The sequence below is a fragment of the Carcharhinus amblyrhynchos genome, chromosome 28 (assembly GCF_965287045.1).
Source record: "Carcharhinus amblyrhynchos chromosome 28, sCarAmb.v2.hapA, whole genome shotgun sequence".
Lineage (NCBI taxonomy): Eukaryota > Metazoa > Chordata > Chondrichthyes > Carcharhiniformes > Carcharhinidae > Carcharhinus > Carcharhinus amblyrhynchos.
The window spans coordinates 14466880-14487944 of record NC_137351.1 but is presented as its reverse complement, the minus strand read 5'-3'; the positions used below and the strand labels follow the sequence as shown (position 1 = coordinate 14487944).

Here is a 21065-nt window from a genome sequence, read left to right as displayed (position 1 = left end):
GCTTTTGTAATCTATGCCTCGAACGATAAAAGCAAATGTCCCCTACGCTTTTCACCACCCTACTAACATGCCCTTTTGCTTTCAGAGCTCTGTGGACAAACAGGCCAAGGTCCCTTTGTTCCACAGAACTTTCTAGTTTCCTACCATTCATTGAGCAATTTCCTGTCAAATTACTCCTTCCAAAGTGTATCACCTCAATTTTCAGTGTTAAATTCCATCTGCCACGTATCTGCCCATTTGACTATTCCATCTATATCTTCTTGCAGCCCAAGACACTCGCCTCACTGTTAACCACCCAGCCAATCTTTGTGTTATCCACAAACTTACTAATTCTACCCCCATATAGTCATCAATGTCATTTATATAAATGATGAATAAGAGGGCCAAATACAGATCCTGGTGGAACGCCACTGGACACTGGCTTTCAGTCACTAAAGCAGCCTTCTGTTATCACCCTCTGTCTCCTACAACTGAGTCAATTTTGAATCCACTTTATCAAATTACTGTTTCCTATGTGCATTATTTTTCTTTATGAGTCTCCCACAAGTGATCTTGTCAAAGGCTTTGCTGAAATCCACAAACTACATCAACTGCACTATCCTCGTCTACACACCTGGTCACCTCCTCAAAAAATTTAAATTTGTTAGGCATGACCTCTCTCTGACGAACTGACTATCCCTGATCAAACCTTGCTTCTCCAAGTTGAGAAAGAGAAACTTCTGAAGGAGAGCATCTAATAGTTTCCCTACCACTGACATGAGACTCACTGGTCTATAGATCCCTGGTTTATCTCTACAACCCTTCTTAAATAGTGGAACCACATTAACTATTCTCCAATCCTCTGGCACCTCCCCCGTGGCCAAACAGAAATTGAAAATTTGGGTCAGAGCCCCTGCAATCTCATCCCTTGCCTCCCACAGCAGCCTAGGGCACAATTCATCTGGACCTGGAGATTTGTCCACTTTTAAGGCTGCCAGCACCTCCAATACCTTGTACTTCTGCCCTACAATACAGAAAGAGGCCATTCGGTGGTCTGCACTGACCACAATCCTACCCAGGCCCTACCCCCCATACCTACAGGTTTTACCCACTAAGCCCTCAAACCTCTGCATCTCAGGACACTAAGGGGCAATTTTAGCATGGCCAATCAACCTAACCCGCACATCTTTGGACTGTGGGAGGAAACTGGAGCATCCAGAGAACGTGCAAACTCCAGACAGTGACCCAAGCCGGGAATCAAACCCAGGTCCCTGGAGCTGTGAAGCAGCAGTGCTAACCCCTGTGCTACTGTGCCACCCTTCCCTCCGCTGCATAGGAGAACAACCCCAGCTTAAACAAACTCTTCAGATAGGATTTCTCATCTCTGGCATCATCTTGATCGAAATCCATGCTAGTTGTCACGTAGAGAATGTCAGTGATGTACATGCAGGGCTTAAGGGCATTTCTGAAAGACATTTTAAGGCTTAATATATTGTTGGTGGCCACTACAGTCTTTAATGGAAGTCCACTGATGACATCACTTTCTTCCCCGGTTCTGTTCTGGAACAGTCCATTCCAAACCGGCAGGAAGTATCATTTTGCCACCTTTGAGGCTGCAGATTTTATGACCAAGCATTGGACAGAACACAGGAGAGATTTACAAGAGTATTTACAGAGATGAGTAACTTCAGTTAGGAGGATAGGTTGGGCTGTTCTCCTTGGACAGAAGGTGGCTAAGGGGAGGTTTGATAGAGATGTTCAAAATCATGAGGGGGCTGGGCAGTGTAGATAGAGAGAAACTCTTCCCCTTGTAAAAGGATCAAGAACAAGAGAGCACAGATTTAAGTGATCTGCAAAAGAAGCAAATGCGATGTGAGAGAAACCTTTCTCACACAATGAGTTGTTCGGGTCTGGAATGCACTGCCTGGAAACGTGCTGGAGGCAGGTTCAATCGAGGCGTCCAAGAGGGCATTGGATGGTAATTTGAACAGAAACAATGTGTAGTGGTATGGGAAAAAGCAGGAGATTTGCACTAAGGCCGGAATTCCCCGCTGCTAACGAGAACGGATAAATTTAGTGCAGCCAATTCTCCATCCGCTACAGTGGGACTGAAGAATCCCAGCACCGGGCAAGATCGGAGAATTCCAGCCTAAATCATGATGCTCATTTGGACAGCCTGTAAAGGCAGCGATGGGCTGAATGGCCTGCTTCTGTGCTGTAACAATTCCGTGATTATAATTTATTCATAAATTGTCTGTCAAGTGAGTAAGTGAAATAAAAATTGTTTCTAACTGACAATGATGGTCACACAGTGATCATATCACATCCCACTCACCTGAAAATCCCAGTTTGAAAGTCTGATTTCACCTCACGGACTGTAGCTATACTGATTTTCTCATTTCCCTTACAGCTGTGTGGCCTGTGTTTTAATAACAAGGAAAACACTAACTAATATCTATTGGTGAAATAATACAAACATTCCCACAGTTCTGAAAACACAACCAGATTGCTGTTAACCTGAATTCATTCATTGCTGATATTCCCATATCCGCAATTCGGCTCGTTCCCTTCCAAATAAAACAGAGAAATGTTGACGGAAAAACGATTTACTTTGCCTCTGGTCAAACAAGTTGTATTTCCAAACCTTCCATCGAATGAACAAACAATCAGCCAGGTTACAGCGGAATGTTTGCACTTAAAGCAGAAAACCTTTAACTTAATCATTTATTTTGTTCAGGATTCAATCTAAATGCTTCTCTCCCCCATTGGCAAGAGTTTTATATTTGTCAAAATGGGAAAGGTTAGCGCCCAGAGTGAAGCATTTGTCTAGAGTTCAATCTCAAATCAGAATCAAATTATCCCAAAGCACGCACGGTGCGGCTAAACCCAGATCGTACGCGGTGCAGTTACACCCAGAGCATATACAGTGCAGTTACACAATATCCTCTACTTTTTAGCCTGGTTACACCCAGAGCGTACACGTACACAGTGCGGTTACACCCAGACCGTGTACAGTGCAATTGCACCCAGACCGTGTACAGTGCAATTGCACCCAGACCGTGTACAGTGCAATTGCACAATATCCTCTGCTTTTTAGCCTGGTTTCCCATTTCTGCAAACCTGGGAATAAAGGCCAGCGTTCTCCAGCAACAATGAACGGTATGATTTTCTCTCTGCACCATCAGGTTTTATTTGGAGTTGACAGACTTTGTCACAGTTTGTGGCCTTTTCACAACCTGCTGTGAACGGCCCGCTCCCCCAGTGGTGTGAACTCGCTGGGAACACTTGCTGGAAATGGCCCAGGGCCAAGCTCATCCACCATGTCCGCAAAGGGAATGAACGATCTTCGTGGCCTTGGAGGAGATGTCATCATCAGGGTGAAGCAGCTTCTCAAGCGATTCAGGCATCCACACTCCAGCTCTCTTTTGCTGTTGCTGCATTCAGGGTTATTCCATTACTGGGAGCAAGTTTCCCCTCCTCAGGTATTTTCAAACTCAATTTCTCAAAGACAATAGAAATATCAATCTCTCCCCGCTACAGCCTTGCACTGCCTGAAATCCTGGTGAGCGCGGGACTGAGCTATATCCTGCTCGCTACAAATATGTTGAGTCCACAAGCTTAAAAATGTAAAAGTACAAATTAACAGAACCTGAAAATCTTCGCTGGGAGTGTCATGTGTGCCATCAAATGTCCTTCAGTTTGACTGCACAGTGCTAGAAAAATGGGTCATCACATTAACAGTGGGATTCCAGGCAAATAATAACATCCCAGTGAGAGTCAGCTAAGAAGCAATCTAGTGTTACATAAAGCTCAATTATTTACACACGTGTTAATCGCAAGTGTCACCATTACTGCACTGTCAGCCGTGGCTCAAAGGGTACCTTTGATTGTAGCTTCAAGTCTCATTCCAGAGACCCGTGCACACGATCTAAGCTGAAACTCCAGCTGTTGAAGATACAGGGGAGTTGTTAAAACCCAAGGTCCCTGCCATTCTCTTGGGTCCCGGTGGAATTTTCCCATCCCGCTGCAGGGGTCGGAGATTTGACTGGACGTCAAATTCTCTGACTTTGCAGCAGCAGCCAGGCGTTTATCACACCCAAAATATTCCAGGTCACTATTTTGAACAAGAGTGGCAGTGTCCCACGTTTATCCTTCAACAAACATCACTAAAAATATATCCTGTTATTATCAGACAAAAGAAAAAAAATTATATTTACATAGCACCTTTCACTACTACCAGACATCGCGAAGCCAGTGAACCAGGTTCGAACTTTACTCGTCGCTGTAGTGTAACATGGTTATTATGACTGGGTCAAGTTTCAATGGTTTATTTAAAATCCCGAATCTAGTTGCCTTTTTCTGCATTGCAGTGAGTAACGCGCTGTGTTAAGGCCAGTCCACCAGGGCCAAATCTGTCCTCATGGCCTATGTAGTTACCTTGGTTTAACACGAGGACACAGTGCTGGACTCAGGATTATTGCCCTCAAATTGAATTTGAAATTCAATCATGCAATGATCACTCTTCCCTCAATAATCCTTTACCACAAGATCAGTAATTAATCCCATCTCATTACACATTAATAAATCCAAAACACCCTGGCTCTCTGGTTGGTTCGATTACATATTTGTTCAAGAAACAATCTCTAATACGCTCTATGAGCTTTCCCTTAAGGTTACCCTTACCAATTTGATTAATCCAGCCTAAATGCATACTAAAATCACCCATGATTACTGTCATATCTGTAGCCCCCCCCCCCCCCCAGAATTTCTTGGTTTGTACAATGTCCTACTGTGGAACTACTATTGGGGACTTGCAGATTACTCCCACCAAGGACTCATTTCCCTTGCTATTTCTTATTTCTACCCAGACCGACTCTACATCTTGATCTTTAGTGCCAATGTCATTTCTCTCTACAGCACTGATCCCTTCCTTTACTAACAAAGCTACACCACCTTTTGCTTATCCTTTTGAAACACTGAGGTCTCCTTGCAATTCTGTCTCAGCATTTGCCACCAATCTACTATCCCTGACAGTGACTATGTTTCTCTTTTTGCCACCCCCCCCCCACCTTGACTGACTCCCTGTACCATAGTGCAATGGTCAGTTTGCTCATCCTCCCTACAGTCCCCACGCAGGGAGGAAGAATTTGAACCTGTTGGACAAAAGCAAGGGCTGAAGTTCCTGCAATGCTTCCTCTTGGATCCCTCTCCTCACACCCTCTTGTCCCTGAGCACTGACCAAATTCAAGGTAGCTAACCTAAGGGGTGTGCCTGCCTCCTGAAACACAGCATCCAGCCTCCCTGATGTGTCGCAATAGCTGAAGCTCAGATTCCAGCTCATTAACTCTGAACTAAAGTTCCTCAAGAAACCAACATTTCAACCAAACCCTTTGTTTTTTTTTCCTTTTATAACACGCTCCCAGCTTGCGCAGAGAAGTCCAATTACTGCAGCAATATATTTCAAAAGGGCTAAGGAGCTTTGAAAGGCTGGATTTCTGCACTGCTTTCAGTTGAAATACACCCACGCATTTCCCATCTTGTCACGTTACCTCTGAGTCAAGTTACCTCTGACCGATAAGCAGCTGTAAATATGGAAAGAGGAGGGCGAGGGGACACAGTCAGACAATAGGCTTAGGACAACTGGGATTGTTTAGTCAAAGTTAAAATCAGTTTGCCTTTTCATTACTCCTTGCTCAGAATACAATCACCACACATTCTCACACTGCATTGAGTATTCTGGGATTTGTAATTTCAAGTGTCTTTATTACACACGTTTAGAATTGAACTGCGGTGCTTGAATTTCAGGATGTATCACATTCTTTCAGGTTGACGTGGTGTGTCCTCTGTCCAAGACCACAAGAAACTACAAAAGGTCATGAATGTAGCCCAATCCATCACGCAAATCAACCTCCCCAGCCATTGTCTACACTGCCTTAGAAAAGCAGCCAGCATGATCAAGGACCCCACGCATCCCTGATATTCTCTTTTCCACTTTCTTCCATTGGGGAAAAGATACAAAAGTCTGAGATCACGTATCAACTGACTCAAGAACAGCTACTTCCCTGCTACCGTCAGACTTTTGAATGGACCTACCATATATTCAGTTGATTTTTCTCTACACCCTAGCGATGACTGTTACACTACATTCTCCTTTTCTTCTCCTCTATGTACTCTATGAATGGTACGCTTTGTCTGCATGCAAGAAACAATACTTTGCACTCTATACCAATACATATGACAATAATAAATCAAATCATCCAGGATTGTAATGTGTACGGGTATGTGAATCCACTGCATGTTTGCAGGAGTAAAGGTAAAGGTTGTGCGTGGGAGGGTGTGAAATTTCTGGGTAATTTACTGACAGCAAGACTGTTTCACACTAAAAGATATTCCAAATCTGGAATTCATTACACACGATTCTTCAGGGTAATTGGCGAGGTCTGGGAACATGCACCAATTGGTGATAGCTCATCAGCAGATCATAACCAACAATAAGCAGTCCCCCCCCTCCCCCACCACCATACAGCCCCTTTCTGGGGCAGAGTATTGGGATTTGATTCTTGCTTCCAGTCTGGATCACTACATACGACACTGACAGTGGCCTGTCAAACACAAACCTCTAGTCCAAACACTCCTGAAGCATCACGTTGCTTAGTTTGGCCTGATGTGTAACAGTCACGTCTGTCTCACAAAACTGCTTCAGATTACAAACAGTAAACAACTCATTGGCCTAAATCCAGTGACTGTGATTTACTGTGTCCAACTGAGGAGGCAAACATCGTCAATATCCTCTATTCACAAATACTCCAACTCATGTTGTGAAGAGAGAACTGGGTCTAAAGCTCTTAATTTTTTTTTAAATTTGCCTACATTGTCACCCACAATAGAAGGGCCAGTCCCAACAATGGCTAGTTACTGGATAATGAAAACCATATCTTAATTCTGTTGGTTTCTCTTTTATACAGATGGTGCTCAAATAAGGAAGAATTATCTCAGCTTCCAAACCTGTCAACTATCTGAGAACTACAGCCCAACCAAGGCCATCAGCCCAACAAGGATCACCAGCCCAGCCAAGGCTACCAGGTCAAGTTGCTTCCTTTCTCTCTCAAAGACAATTGTTTTCCAAGCTCCCACCTCAGGAAGATTATTCCTCAATCTTACTGCAGCCAAGGTAGTTGGCAGGAACCAGTCAAGAGAAGAGGGGCAGGGACTTGCACAGGGGGCAGAATCTGCTTGGGGCGTGGGGTATTGCCTGCCAGCTGGGCAGCCAGTGAGAGACGCGCGCTGCGGCCCAATGACCCACATCCAATCAGGCAGCAGCGAAGCCATTGGTGGGCCTTGCCCTGAAATCAAGACCCCAGGGATGGACATCTCACCAGAGAGCAGCAGCTCGTGTGCAAGTAGAGAAGCAGCTGCCAATGGAGATGCCCAGAGTCCCAGGATCGTGGAGTGAGATGAGAGGGGTTAGGATAGGAGGTTGCAAGGAGAGGGAGAAACTACGTCAAACGCTCAGCCTGCAATCTCCCTGTAATCATACTGCTGCCTGCTCAATTCTGATTCCTTTCTCGCACTCAGGCCAATATTTTCTGAGCAAATAAAGATTAATCTTTGACCAGTGGTCGCAAAAGGCAGCAAGCTTGGTGGGTGGTGTGTGTGAATACAATGATGTGCTGTGGTTCCAGCTGGAATCAGCTATTCTTCAATGTGCAGTACGAATGTCAGGCTGTCAATAGTGCAGAACTCCTAAAGACACAGGCAGCTGGAGCTGGTTCGGCACAGTGCAGCGATTGGTGCCGGCACTCTCTCTGCCACAGCTGCAGGACAATGGGTGATGCTGTAATGAAAACTTTCCTGAACACAAATGAAAGACTCCTTTTTTATTATTGGACAAAGTACCAACCGACCCAAAAACCACCTGAAATGGAATGCGGACAGTCGCCAACACGGCAACAGGTTCGAATGGCCAATCACCAGAAAACATTGAGAGACCATTGTGAGGGGTGGTATGGTAGCACCGTGGTTAGCACTGCTGCCTCACAGCTCAAGGAACCTAGGTTCGATCCCCACTTGGGTCACTGTCTGCCTGGAGCTTGCACGTTCTCCCTGTGTCTGCATGGGTTTCCTCCAGGTGCTCCATTTTCCTCCCACAGTTCAAAGGTGTGCAGGTCAGGTGTATTGGCCATGCTAAATTGCCCCTCAGTGTCCTGGGATGCGTAGGTTAGAGGGGTAAATGTGTGGGGATAGAGCCTAGGTGGGGTTATCAGTGCAGACTCAATGGGCCGAATGGCCTCCTTCTGCACTGTAAGATTCTATGATTCGATGAACCTCTGGCTATTTTTGATCAGAACTCACAGCATCCTAGCAGCAAGTAATTTCTGCAATTTAATTTCCAATCCTGGTCCCTTGTTTGATGGGAAGCTCTGCCGGTTTTTGTTGGGAATGATTAATTTTTTTTATTCATTTGTGGGACATGGGTGTCACTGGCTGGAACACCCCTTGTTGCCCTTGAAACTGAGTAGCTTATTCGGCCATTTCAGAGGCAGTTGAGAGTCAACCACATTGCTGTGGCTCTAGAGTCACATGTAGGCCAGACCAGGCAAGGATGGCAGATTTCCTTCCCTAAAGGACACCAGTGAACCACTTGGATTTTTCTGACAATCGACTGTGGTTTTGTGGTCATCAGCAGATTCTTAATTCCAGATTAGTTGACATCTTCATTCTTTCTCCTTCTGTTTAAATTTCAAGTGTCGATGACATGAGTTGGGACTTTATGAGGCTTCACTTGGTGAGTTCCTGTTTTGGTCTTTGCCGTCTTGGAAGGTGATGGTTTACAGTGAGAAGCTGTTGGACCAGGAAGACAGGGAACGGGAGTCACAGGAACTGTCGCTTTCTCCAGACAAGGAACGAAAGCCAGTCAGTTCCCCACATGCTCGTCCAGGTGGCGCTGTATAGTGTGGAAAGCTCTGAAACCAAGTTCCAAACGCATCAAAATTAAAACAGAAAATACTGGAAATATTCAGCAAGTCACCCAGCATCTGTGGAGAGAGAAACAGAGCTAACGCTTCAGGCCTGTGACAGTTCATCAGTTCTGAAACATTGGGCAAGATTTTACGGCCTCGTTCATCCCAAAACAAAATCCCACCCGAGGTCAACAGACTTTTCCATGGTCCGCCCTTCGCCCACTCCGATTTCCGTGGCGGTAAAATTCCAGCCATTAACTGTGTTTCTCGCTCCACAGATGCCTTCCGATATGCTGAATATTTCCAGTATTTTCCATTCACGTTTCAGATTTCCAGCATCTGATGAATTTTGCTTTTGTTCAAACACAGGGTTTGATTGTGATGGTAATATTGCCCGTTCAGTCCTGCTGCTCTCAACAGAATCATGTTTAGACTTCCCAAAGTAAAAGGTGTGCATTTATATAGCACCTTTCTTTCATCACCCCAGCAGTTGTGAAATCACTTTACAACCACATATTTTCAAAACCCAATCATTGTTGGAATTAAGGAAACACAGTAACAAAGTTTTTATTAGAGAAAGCTCCCACTAACAGCAATGCAATACTTCTGCAGAAGTGAAGGAGACCTTTCAGTTCATTGCATCTTGGCCAAGTCTTTGAAAGAGCGAACCAGCCAGTCTCACTGCTCTGTTCCTTCGCTGTAATCCTCAGTACTCTTCTCTTACAGTATTTCTTCAATTCCGTTTTGAGTGTTATTCATGATGCAGCTTCCACTGTCGTTTAGGCAGATGGTCTGTTTTAATATTTGTTGGTTAAGGGATAAACATTGGGTATGATAACGAGGAGAGCTCCTCTGCTATTTTTCATATAGTCCAGGGGATCTTTTACATCCACCCGAGAGGGCAAAACAGGCCTCAGTTTCACACCTCATCCGAAAAACAGCATCTCTGACAGTGCAGCACTCCCTCAGCACTGACCCTCTGACAATGCAGCACTCCTTCAGTACTGATCCTCTGACAGTGCAGCACTCCCTCAGCACTGATGTTCTAACAGTGTCAGCATAGGCAGTGCTGCATGATCAGAGGGTCAGTACTGAAGGAGTACTGCGCTGTCAGAAGGTCACGTATCAACTGACTCAAGAACAGCTTCTTCCCGCTGCCATCAGACTTTTAAATGGACTTACCTTGCATTAAGTTAACCTCTCTTTACACCATAGCTATGACTGTAACACAGACACAATTGCAAGATAATGGTTGGAATCTGAGTTTTTTTGAGTATTTTTCTGTCTATATATGCCATGTTTGTGAAATCTACCTGTCCACTCATTTGAGGAAGGAGCAGCACTCCAAAAGCTCGTGATTCCAAATAAACCTGGTGGACTTTAACCTGGTATTGAGAGACTTCTTACTGTGCCCACCCCAGTCCAATGTCAGCATCTCCATATCATAGCATAGATAAACAGAGAGATAGAGATGGAGAGAAATAGATAGACAGACAGAAAGAGATAAGCAGACAGAGAGACAGACCAATAGATGGAGAGAAATAGACAAAGACAGAAACAGAGAGAGAGAGAGAGAGAGATAAAGAGGGACAGATGAACTGACAGTGAGAGAGAGAGAGAGACACACACAGAGAGAGACACAGAAAAGGTGGATAGTGAGATGGGCAGAGAGGGAGGGATATTGATGGAGAAAAGGACAGAGAGAGGTAGATACAAACAGATATGAAATAGAAATCAGGCAAATGTGGCAAAAGAATTAAAAGGGTCTGGAATTTTTTGAAAAAGAACAGGGACTGCAATTGGTTATGTCCTGATTGAGAGAGTTAGTGGAGTGTAAAATTATATTTCTTAGTACTGGATACACACCCTTCACATTGAACCTTCTCCGACGTGAGCACATATGAAATCTCTCTGGATATTCAGGATTAGCCAATAAGGAGCGTGGCCCAGCTGGGGTGGGGGGGGGGGGGGGTGGGGAGGATTAAATCTTCTCAAAACAAATAAATTGAACAATATAAGCTTTGTCGCACATAATTAAAAGGCCTTTGTTAAATTGACCCACAGGCTGAGGTACACATTAGCTGTGGTGGTTTACTAATCTGTCATTTACAGCAGTGACTGGGAAGGAGAGGGCTGCTGGAACTGAAAAAAAAAACTCAATGAAGATTTTGACTGTCCTCTGTGTCTGGTTCGGGTAAACAGTCAGATTTTTCAGTGGGGCAAGCACTTAGCATCTACTATGCTGAGAGTCAGCAGGGAACACATCACCGCCAATTCCAACAGACCTGCTGTCATTTTACCCTCATTTAAGCATCGACTGGTAGCCAGCGGGACTTCTGTCCTAATCTGAACAGAAGTCCCACTCTGCAGAGTGGTCAGCCAGATCAGCCAACAGCTCCCCAACCCCCTCCAGACACAGGCTCTGACACAGTGGTGTAGCACTAAGTCAGCACATTGGCACAGTGGTTAGCACTGGTGCCTCATAGCACCAGGGACCCGGGTTCAAATCCAACCTTGGGTTACTGTCGTGTAGAGCCTGCACAGGTTTCCTCCGGGTGCTCCAGTTTCCTCCCACAGTCCAAAGATGTGCAGGTTAGATGGATTGGCCAAGTTAAATTGTCCCTTAGTGTCCAAGATGTGTTGATGTGTAGGAAGGGGGATTAGCGGAGTAAATGCATGGGGTTGACACGGCCTGGGTAAGGTACTCTGTTGGTGAGCTGGTGCAGACTTGTTGGGCTAAATGGCCTCCTCCTGCACTGTGGGGATCCTATGGTTCCAAGTAGTTCTGGGACTGCACTTCAGGTAAGTACCGGAAGTCCCAGGATCTAGAGGGGGAGGGTGTCCCAACTGTTTCCTCTCCAAGATCGAGAAAGTTCACCTTTTCTATTCTGCACCCTGATGCAAGCAGCCTAAAAAAAAATGGAGGTTGGATGGGGAAAGGCTCTTACGTGGTTTACCCTGCTGCCAAAGTGCATCTGGGTCGGAGCAGCTGTAATTCTGGGGGAAATCCTGTCCATTCAATTTTACATTCTCCCAACACCTTGGAACCCACTGGTTAAACTAGCAGGCAATGGAATTGCACACAAACATAAAATGTTCACGTGCTACGACAAAGAACTGACATTTATATCGCACCTTTCTGTAATGACTTCAACGAGGCCATTGAGGTTGGCCTCTTAGAATATGAGCTCTCAGTATTGCCTGCCCAATCAGGGACTCTTCTGTATATATAACTGGGAGTGTCCAGTCTCCTGGCCCTCCGGATACCGACAGAACCTGTTGCACTCTATGAACTCTTAATAGAGCTTGTAGACTAAAGGGAATCTGGTGAAAGGACACCAGCCTCTGCTGACTTATTTCACTTTCAAGACCTCACTTTACAATCAATGAAGTATATCTGACGTGCAGTCACTGTGGTAATATAGAAAACACAACTACAAATTTGCATGCAGCAAGCTTCCACAAACAGCTATGTTATAACATCCTGATTACGTATATTAGATGTTGTTTGAGGGTGAGGATATCGAGGATAATCCTCCTGAAATTCTTTGAATAATGGCATGAGATAATTTACAACCATCTGTCAGGGCACTGGTTTAACATCTCATCTCTGACACCACTGCGCGTGCTCAGCATCAGCACCAGGAGTAATCGGTCTGAATCATGTTCTTAAGCCTTTGGAATGGACCTTGAATTCACAAACCTTCTGACTCAGAGGTAAGAGTTCTTCCCATTGAGCCACAGCTGAACAGCTTCAGCAATAGGCAGCAACAGGCAAGGTGGCCGTGAGAGATTTCCTTCAACTTGTACCCTGTATAAGTTAGCCTCAAGACATCCAACATCCAGAAAACGCCAAGGGGGAAACAGCGGTTGTAATTTTCCAAAAATCCTTGGAATATGAAGAAGTACTGATCAACCTGACATCTATTGTTGGAAAAATGTCCAAATCAATTATCAAGCAAGTGATAGCAGCACATCCAGAGAATCATGATCCAATCAAGTAGGATCAGCATGAAAGGGAATTCATGTCCGACTAATTTATTAAGAGATTTTTGAGAAAGTCTCAACCAGAGTGGAAAGAGGGGAACCAGTAGATGTGTTGTATTTGGACTTCCAGAAAGTGTTTGACAACATACCTCATGAAAGGTTAAGTCTTGAGATAAGAGCCCATGGTGTTGGTGGCAGTACATTGGCATGGAGAGAGAACTGGTTAATGGGCAAGAAACAGCAAGTGGGGATAAGGAGTTCATTTTTCCAGGTTGGCAACCTGTAACCAGTAGGGTTCCACAGGGATCAGTGCAGGGATCGCAACTGTTTAAATATTAATGACTTGGAGGAAGGAAGCAAATGTACTGCAGCCAAATTTGCACAAAAATTGGTGGAACGGCAAGTTGCAAGAGGGATATAACCAGAGATATTGATAGGCTGAATAAGTGGGCAAAATGTTGGCAAATGGGGTACAATGTGGGGAAATGTGAAGTTGTTCATTTTGGAAGGGAGAATAAAAGAACAGAGCATTATTTAAATGAAGAAAAAATGCAGAAAGCTGCAACAAAGACACTTAGGGAACTTGTGCACAAAACACAAAGCTAGCACATAGATACAGTAGGTAATCAGAAAGGCTCATGGAATGTTGGCCCTTATTTCAAGGGGGTTGGAGTGTAAGAGTAGAGAACTTTTACTACAACTGTAACAAGGCACTGGGGAGATCACATCTGGAGCACCGAGTTGTCTTGGTCTCCTTATTAAAGGAAAGATATTATTTCATTAGAGGCAGTTTAGAGAAGGTTCACTGGGATGATCCCCACTATGGAAGGATCGCCTTATCAGGAAAGGTTAAACAGGTTGCAACTCTACTCATTAGAATTAAGAACGAGAGGTGATCTCATCGAAACATATCAGATTCTTAAGGGGCTTCACAGGGTAAATGCTGAAAGGATGTTTCCCATCGTGGGAGAATCTAGAACCAGAGGGCACAGTCTCAGAATGAAGGGGTGTCAATTTAAAACTGAAATGAGGAGGATTTTTTTCTCTCAGAGAATTGAGTATCTTTGGGACTCCTTGCCATAGACAGCTTGGGGGGCAGAGTCCTTATGTATATTTAAGGCTGAGATAGATTTTTGATCAGTAAGGGAATCAAGGATTCCAGGGAAAGGGAAGGAAAATGGACATGAGGAATGTTGGATTAGTTGTGATCCCACTGAATGGCAGAGCAGGCTCGAGGGGCCAAACAGCCTTCTCCTCTTCGTATTTCTTCTGGTGTTGCAGGATAAAATTTGACCAGTATAGAGTAGGTATGGACAATACATTCCTGGATATCATTAATTTATGATATTGTAAATGTCACACACAGCTGTCCTGCAGGATCAGAGATGAAATTAACGCAGATATTTACTCCTGGGATGTGGATGAGACTGGCAAAGCCAACACTTGTCACTTTTCCCCAGCTGCCCTGAGAAGGTTGTCGTCAGCTTTCTTTGTGAACAACAGTGTGTAGCAACTTGGATACAAAGGGACATCTTGCAAACCCATTTGTGTTTCATATTCATTCATGGGATGTGGGTGTCACTAGCTAGGCCAACATTTGTTGCCCATCCCCTAATTGCCCTGGAGGAGTTGAGCTGCCTTCTTGAATTGCTACAGTCCATGAGGTGTAGGTACATCCACAGCGCTGTTAGAGAGAGTGTTCCAGGATTTTGACCCAATGATAGTGAAAAAATGATGACATATTTCCAAATCAGAAAGAGGTATGGAGGTGGTGTTCCTATGTGTCTGCTGCCTTTGTCCCTCTCTAGATAGTCAAAATCATGGGTTTGGAAGGTGCTGGCCAAGGAATCTTGGTGAATTCCTTCGAGTCGTTTTCTAGGCCACTTAAGAATTAATCATATTGCAATGGGTTGGAGTCACGTATGGTTCAAACTGGGAAAGGAGAGTTGCATTCCTTCTCTAAAGGATCTCAGTGAGTCAGTTGGGTTCTTATGGCAAATCAATTGCTTCACTGTCACTTTTACCAAAACAAATATCTCCCCTGGATAAATCGCAGAATCCCTACAGTGCAGAAGGAGGCCATTTAGCCCATCGAGTCTGTGCCAACCACAATCCCACCCAAGCCCTATTCCCATAACTCCACACATTTACCCTACTAATCCCCCTGACACTAGGGTCAATTTAGCTTGGCCAAACAACCTAACCCCCAAAGTGTTGGGGTAAAGGACGGCAGAATTCTCCTCAATGTCCTAGCTGAGATTTATCCCTCAACCAACATCCGAAGACAGATGATCAGGTCATTGTCGCATTGATGTTTGTGGGATCTTGCTGTATGCAAATTGGCTGCTGAATTTCTGAAAAGTGACTACCCTTCAAAAGTACTTCACTGGCTGTGAAATGCTTTGGGGTGTCCCAAGGTCGTGAACAGTGCTATATAAAATGTTAGTCTTTCTTTTTCTCATTCTGGGCCAGATATATTTACATTCTTACCAATGTCAAACTTTTATCAATGGAGATGGATTATCTCAAAACAAAGGAGTAAAATTGTGATGATTTCGTCAAGATTTTCCCCTCTCCAATCTCCCTCTGTCTCTGGGCAGCACGATGGTGCAGTGGTTAGTACTGCTGCCTCACAGTGTCAGAGACCCAAGTTCAAATCCAAACTTGGGTCACTATCTGTGTTTGCAGTTCTCCCCATGTCAGCGTGGGTTTCCTCTGGGTGCTCCGGTTTCCTCCCACACTCCAAAGATGCGCGGATTAGGTTGATTGGCCATGCTAAATTGCCTTTTAGTGACCCAAAGTGTGTAGATTAGGGTGATTAACGGCGTAGATGCATGGGATTCTCTCCTCTGTCAAAGAGTTGGTGCAGACTTGATGGACCAAATGGCCTCCTCCTGCACTGTAGGGATTCTACAATTCTCCTCCGGAAAGCAGACTGAGTGACACTAAACAAGTCCTACTGGCACCAGCTCCCTCAACTACCATGTGCCCACGGTTCGATTTGTTCCTCTGGAATTAAGCCCCAGCAGATTGTTCCCCAGTGAAGTAATCTCCTCGAATGTGACAGTGACAGAACCTCAAAAGTACTTCGTTGGCTGTTAGTGTTTCGGGATGTCCTGAGGCTGGAGAGATGCAAGTTGTGCTTTCCTTTGATGTGTCAGCACTGCTGTGAGAACAAGCTCTGCCTACAGTTTCTAATTGATGATTGAGAGGTATGGATAGAGGCCAGTGTGCCAACCTTTTGAACAGAGGGATTCCCGGCTCCTGCTTCAAGTTTAAAAAGTGAATCTGAATGAAAGTAGAACAGAAAGCACCAGGGCGTCACCACAAGCAGATCTGACCTGATTTCACTTTGCTGTTGCTGGGTTTCCCTTGACTACGCTCTACATTTCTCAAAAGAAGCAAATCTTTCTCTTCTCTAAGGTCATACAGATACAGCAACAATAATTTGCATTTGTATAGCCCCTTTAACATTCTAAACCATCCCAAGGCACTTCATGGGAGAGCAATTTGACCAGGAAATGACACTGATGCACATATGGAGGTTTTAGGACAGTCGAGGTTTTTGGGTTTGGAAGGAGCACCTTAGAGAACACAGAAGGAGGAGGCTCTAGGTGGAGGAACTTGAAGGCCCAGATGCCAATGGTGGAGTGAAGGAAAATCAATAATGTGTAGGGGGCCAGAATTCATAGAAACCCTACAGTACAGAAGGAGGCTATTCAGCCCCATCAAGCCTGCACCGCCAACAATCCAACCCAGGTCCTATCCCCCTATTTACCCCACTCATCCCCCTGACACTAAGGGGCTATTTAACATGGCCAATCAACCTAACCTGCACATTTTTGCAGTGTGGGAGGAAACCAGAGCACTCGGAGGAAACCCACACAGACATGGGGGCTTGGAGGGGAACTCACACTAACCACTGTGCCACCCAACTACATCTATCATCCCTATATCTTTGTCCCCACCCTGACTTCCTCAAATTTCTGAACTGCACAAAATTCCGGAGGAGCAGAATAGTAAATGGACCCGGTTACAAGCAGCCAAGGACTCTGGACTAATACACACACACACACACACACACACACACACACACACACACACAAACACCCTATGAATGGTAGAGCAAAGTGTGGGAGGAAGACTGACCTTAATTCTTCAGCAGCACAAAGCTACCAACACCGAAACAGAAACCTTAGAGTGCGAAGGAGGCCTTTCCCGTCTATATCGGCTCTGGTGAGTAATTTACTTAATGTCGTTCTCCCACTTTCCTGCATCTCTGCACAGTCTTCTTGTTTTAGATAACAGTCTAAGTGCTTTTGGATTGAACCTGCCTCTACCACACTCTCAGACAGTGGATTCCAGATTTAAGCCACTCGCTGTGCTTCTTTAAATCTGTGCCCTCTTGTTCTCGATCCTTTTCAAGCGAGAACAGTTTTTCCCCAAATTGCTCTATCCAGACCTCTCAATTTGGAACATCGCTATCAAATCTCCTCTTAGCCTTCTCTTCTCGAAGGAGAACAGTCCCAACCTCTCCAAACTATCCTCATAACAGAATTTCTCATTCCTGGAACCATTCTCGAGCATCTGCACTCCCTCCAATGCCTTCACATCCTTGTTAAAGTGTAGTTAAATCAAAAATAATTATGGCATGATATTTTCTTTGTTGAAGGCCAACGTATAGGTGCAGCAAGCTATTAGGAAGGCTAATGGGATGTTAGCCTTAATCGTAAGGAAAGTGAAGGAAAGTGTTAAATTAAAAGCGGAGGAATTTAGAGTAGCTAAGAGTAGTGGGCGAGAAGAGGATTGGGAGAGGTTTAAATGTCAACAAAGATTGACAAAGAAGTTGATAAAGAAGGGTAGGAGAAACTATGAAGCTGGGCTAGTGCTTAATATAAAAAAGGATAGCAAGAGTTTTTATAAATATATAAAAAGGAAGAGGCTGGCTAGGGTGAACGTTGGTCCTTTAGAGGATGAGAAAGGGGACCTAGTGGTAGGGGATGGGGATATGGCTAAGGTATTGAATAACTTTTTTGTTTCTGTCTTCACGGAGGAGGACGTGAATAATTTGCCGCGTGTTAGTGATGGAAAGGTGGTAGGACTGGAGGGTCTTAATGACATTACTGTTACTAGAGAGGCGGTGCTCGACAGACTGGAGGGGCTGATTGTGGACAAGTCCCCAGGATCGGATGGAATGCATCCGAGGGTTCTGAAAGAAATGGCGGAGGTGATAGTGGATGCCTTGGTGGTTATTTTCCAGACGTTGCTGGATTCCGGGGAAGTGCCGGAAGATTGGAAAACGGATAATGTTACGCCGTTGTTTAAGAAGGGTGCCAGGCAAAAGGCGGGGAATTATAGGCCGGTTAGTTTAACGTCTGTGGTAGGTAAAATGTTAGAATCCGTCATTAAGGAGGAAATTGCGAGGCATCTTGAAGGCAATTGCTTGATAGAGTGGACGCAGCATGGTTTCATTAAAGGGAAGTCGTGTCTGACAAATTTACTGGAGTTCTATGAGGACGTGTCTAGGGTGGTGGATAGAGGAGAGCCGGTGGATGCGGTCTTTCTGGATTTTCAGAAGGCGTTTGACAAAGTACCTCACAAGAGGTTATTGCAGAAGGTCGAGGGACATGGAGTTGGGGGTAGGGTGTTAGCGTGGATAGAGGATTGGTTGTCAAATAGGAGGCAGAGAGTGGGGGTCAACGGGTACTATTCGGATTGGCGGATGGTGACTAGTGGAGTGCCCCAGGGGTCGGTGCTGGGGCCTCAGCTTTTTACCATTTATATAGATGATCTGGAGGAGGGAACCGAGTGTAGGGTGTCGAAATTTGATGACACCAAGATTGGGGGAACGGCAAATTGTGCGGAGGGTGTGGAGAGTCTGCAGAAGGATCTAGATAGGCTGGGCGAATGGGCCAGGAAATGGCAAATGGAATTTAATGTTGGTAAGTGTGAGGTGGTCCACTTTGGTAGGAATAATGGTAGGAAGGACTATTACTTACGTGGCGAAAAACTGCAGCAGGCGACGGTGCAGAGGGACCTCGGGGTCCTTGTGCATGAGTCGCAAAAACCCAGCCTGCAGGTGCAGCAGGTGGTCAGGAAGGCAAATGGGATGCTGGCCTTCATAGCGAGGGGGATTGAATATAAAAGTAGGGAGGTCTTGCTGCAGCTGTATAGGGCACTGGTGAGGCCGCAGCTGGAGTACTGTGTGCAGTTTTGGGTGCCTCACCTGCGCAAAGATATTTTGGCCTTGGAGGGAGTGCAGAGGAGGTTTACTAGGCTGATACCGGAGTTGAGGGGGTTGAGCTATAAGGAGAGGCTGAATAAACTAGGCTTGTACTCGTTAGAGTTTAGAAGAATGAGGGGAGATCTCATTGAGACGTATAAGATGATGAACGGGATGGATAGGATAGAGGTGGAGAGACTCTTCCCGCTCAAAAAAGATAGTAGGACTAGGGGGCACAGCCTCAAGATAAAGGGGGGGCGGTTTAGAACGGAGTTGAGGAGGAACTTCTTCACTCAAAGGGTGGTGAATCTCTGGAATTCTCTGCCCGTTGAAGTGGTGGAGGCTGCCTCGCTAAATATTTTTAAGACGCGGGTTGATGGGTTTTTGATAAGAGAGGGGATTAAGGGTTATGGGGAGAGGGCGGGAAGGTGGAACTGAGCCAAGACAGATCAGCCATGATCTTATTGAATGGCAGGGCAGGCTCGAAGGGCTGGATGGCCTACTCCTGCTTCTATTTCTTATGTTCTTATGTAAAGAGGATTTGAGTACAGGAGAAGTGAGGTTCTCTTTCAATTGTATGGAAGCTTGCTTAGAGCACACCTGGAGTACTGCGCACATTTTTGGTCCCCTTACCTCAAAAAGGATATTACCACCATAGAGGGAATGCAATCAAAGTTCACCAGACTTGTTCCCAGGATAATGAGACTGTCTCATGAGGAGATATTGTGAAAACTGGGCCTGTATCCTCTAGAGTTCCAAAGAATGAGCAGTGATCTCTTTGAAATCTACAAAATACTTAAAGGAATAGACAGGGTAAATACAAGTAAAATGTTTCCCTTGGTTGGGGAAATCTAGAACCAGGGGTTGCAATTTCAAAATAAGAGGAAGCCACTTCGGACCAAAATGAGGAGAAACTTCTTCACTCAGAGGGTGGTGAACCTATGGAATTCTCTACCACAGAGCGCTCTGCAAGCCAAATCACGATGTATTGAGGAAATGGTCTGTAAAAGGTGTGAAGTGGGATGGGGAGAATGCAGGAATATGGCACTGAGTTAGAGGATCGGTCACAGTCATACTGAACGGCAGAGCAGGCACAAAGGGCCAAATGGTCTACTTCTGTTCCTATTTTCTACGTGAGTATGCTAAGGGTGCCGGTGAGGTAGCAATAGAAAATTTGTTAAACTCCCTTGATTGACCCCTCAGTCCAATAATTGGTGTTTAGAATCTTCCATTCTGCACAATTACTGGCTCATCACTTGCCTTCCCCTCCAAGTTGCCCTACAGCCTCCAGCAATTGAATCTACTTCTTCCAGGACACTTGTGTTTTCATCAACATTCTTCAAACACATTTTTAATGTCGGTTATAAAAGACTGAGACGTGGGTGTGAAAGTCTAGAATCATTCAAGTGTCTATTGGTTTTCTGATTGTCCATCCCAATACCCCACGACCAACCAATGGCAGGAGTGCAGCAAATGGAGGAAAAACTACCACATGACACCTCTAGGAACATGTCCAATCAGAATTAGCAAGCCTATGTCAAAGAACTTCAATAGTCGTTTATTGCACTGTTCTGGCCTGATAAATCTTAGAAAATTTCCTGCATCTAGAGACACATGGAGGCAGACAAAGCACGTGCCTTTGTCTGTTAGAAGTGTTTGTTCAGTAGGTCTCACTAAAAGGTTCAGAGACTCGATGGTTGCAAAGTTGTGTTTATTGGTAAAATATAATTATTTATGTTACAGTGCAGACTATTAGCTAATTGCATGCTTACTTCTAATTTTTCAAGTTCTGGGTTCATTCATCAGCTGCCAGCACATTGTATGGGTTTGGTCAGTAGGTTTTATGAAGAGGTTCAGAAGCTTGTAAGGATGAACAGTAGTGTTTATTGGTAACACAACTATTTATATATATATAT

At 44.9% G+C, this 21065-nt stretch overlaps 1 protein-coding gene across 4 annotated transcripts in view; it reads right to left on the bottom strand.

Moving 5' to 3' along the window:
• The window catches only part of frmd5a (FERM domain containing 5a), a 222945-nt gene that overhangs the window by 161050 nt on the left and 40830 nt on the right, over nt 1-21065 (bottom strand). The window contains exon 2 of one of the 4 annotated variants that reach the window (XM_080214175.1): nt 2315-2398. The exons of the other annotated variants lie outside the window; for them this stretch is intronic. The gene's annotated coding sequence lies outside the window, so the exon portion shown is untranslated. The remainder of the gene's footprint in view (nt 1-2314; nt 2399-21065) is intronic. 4 annotated transcript variants of the gene reach the window in all.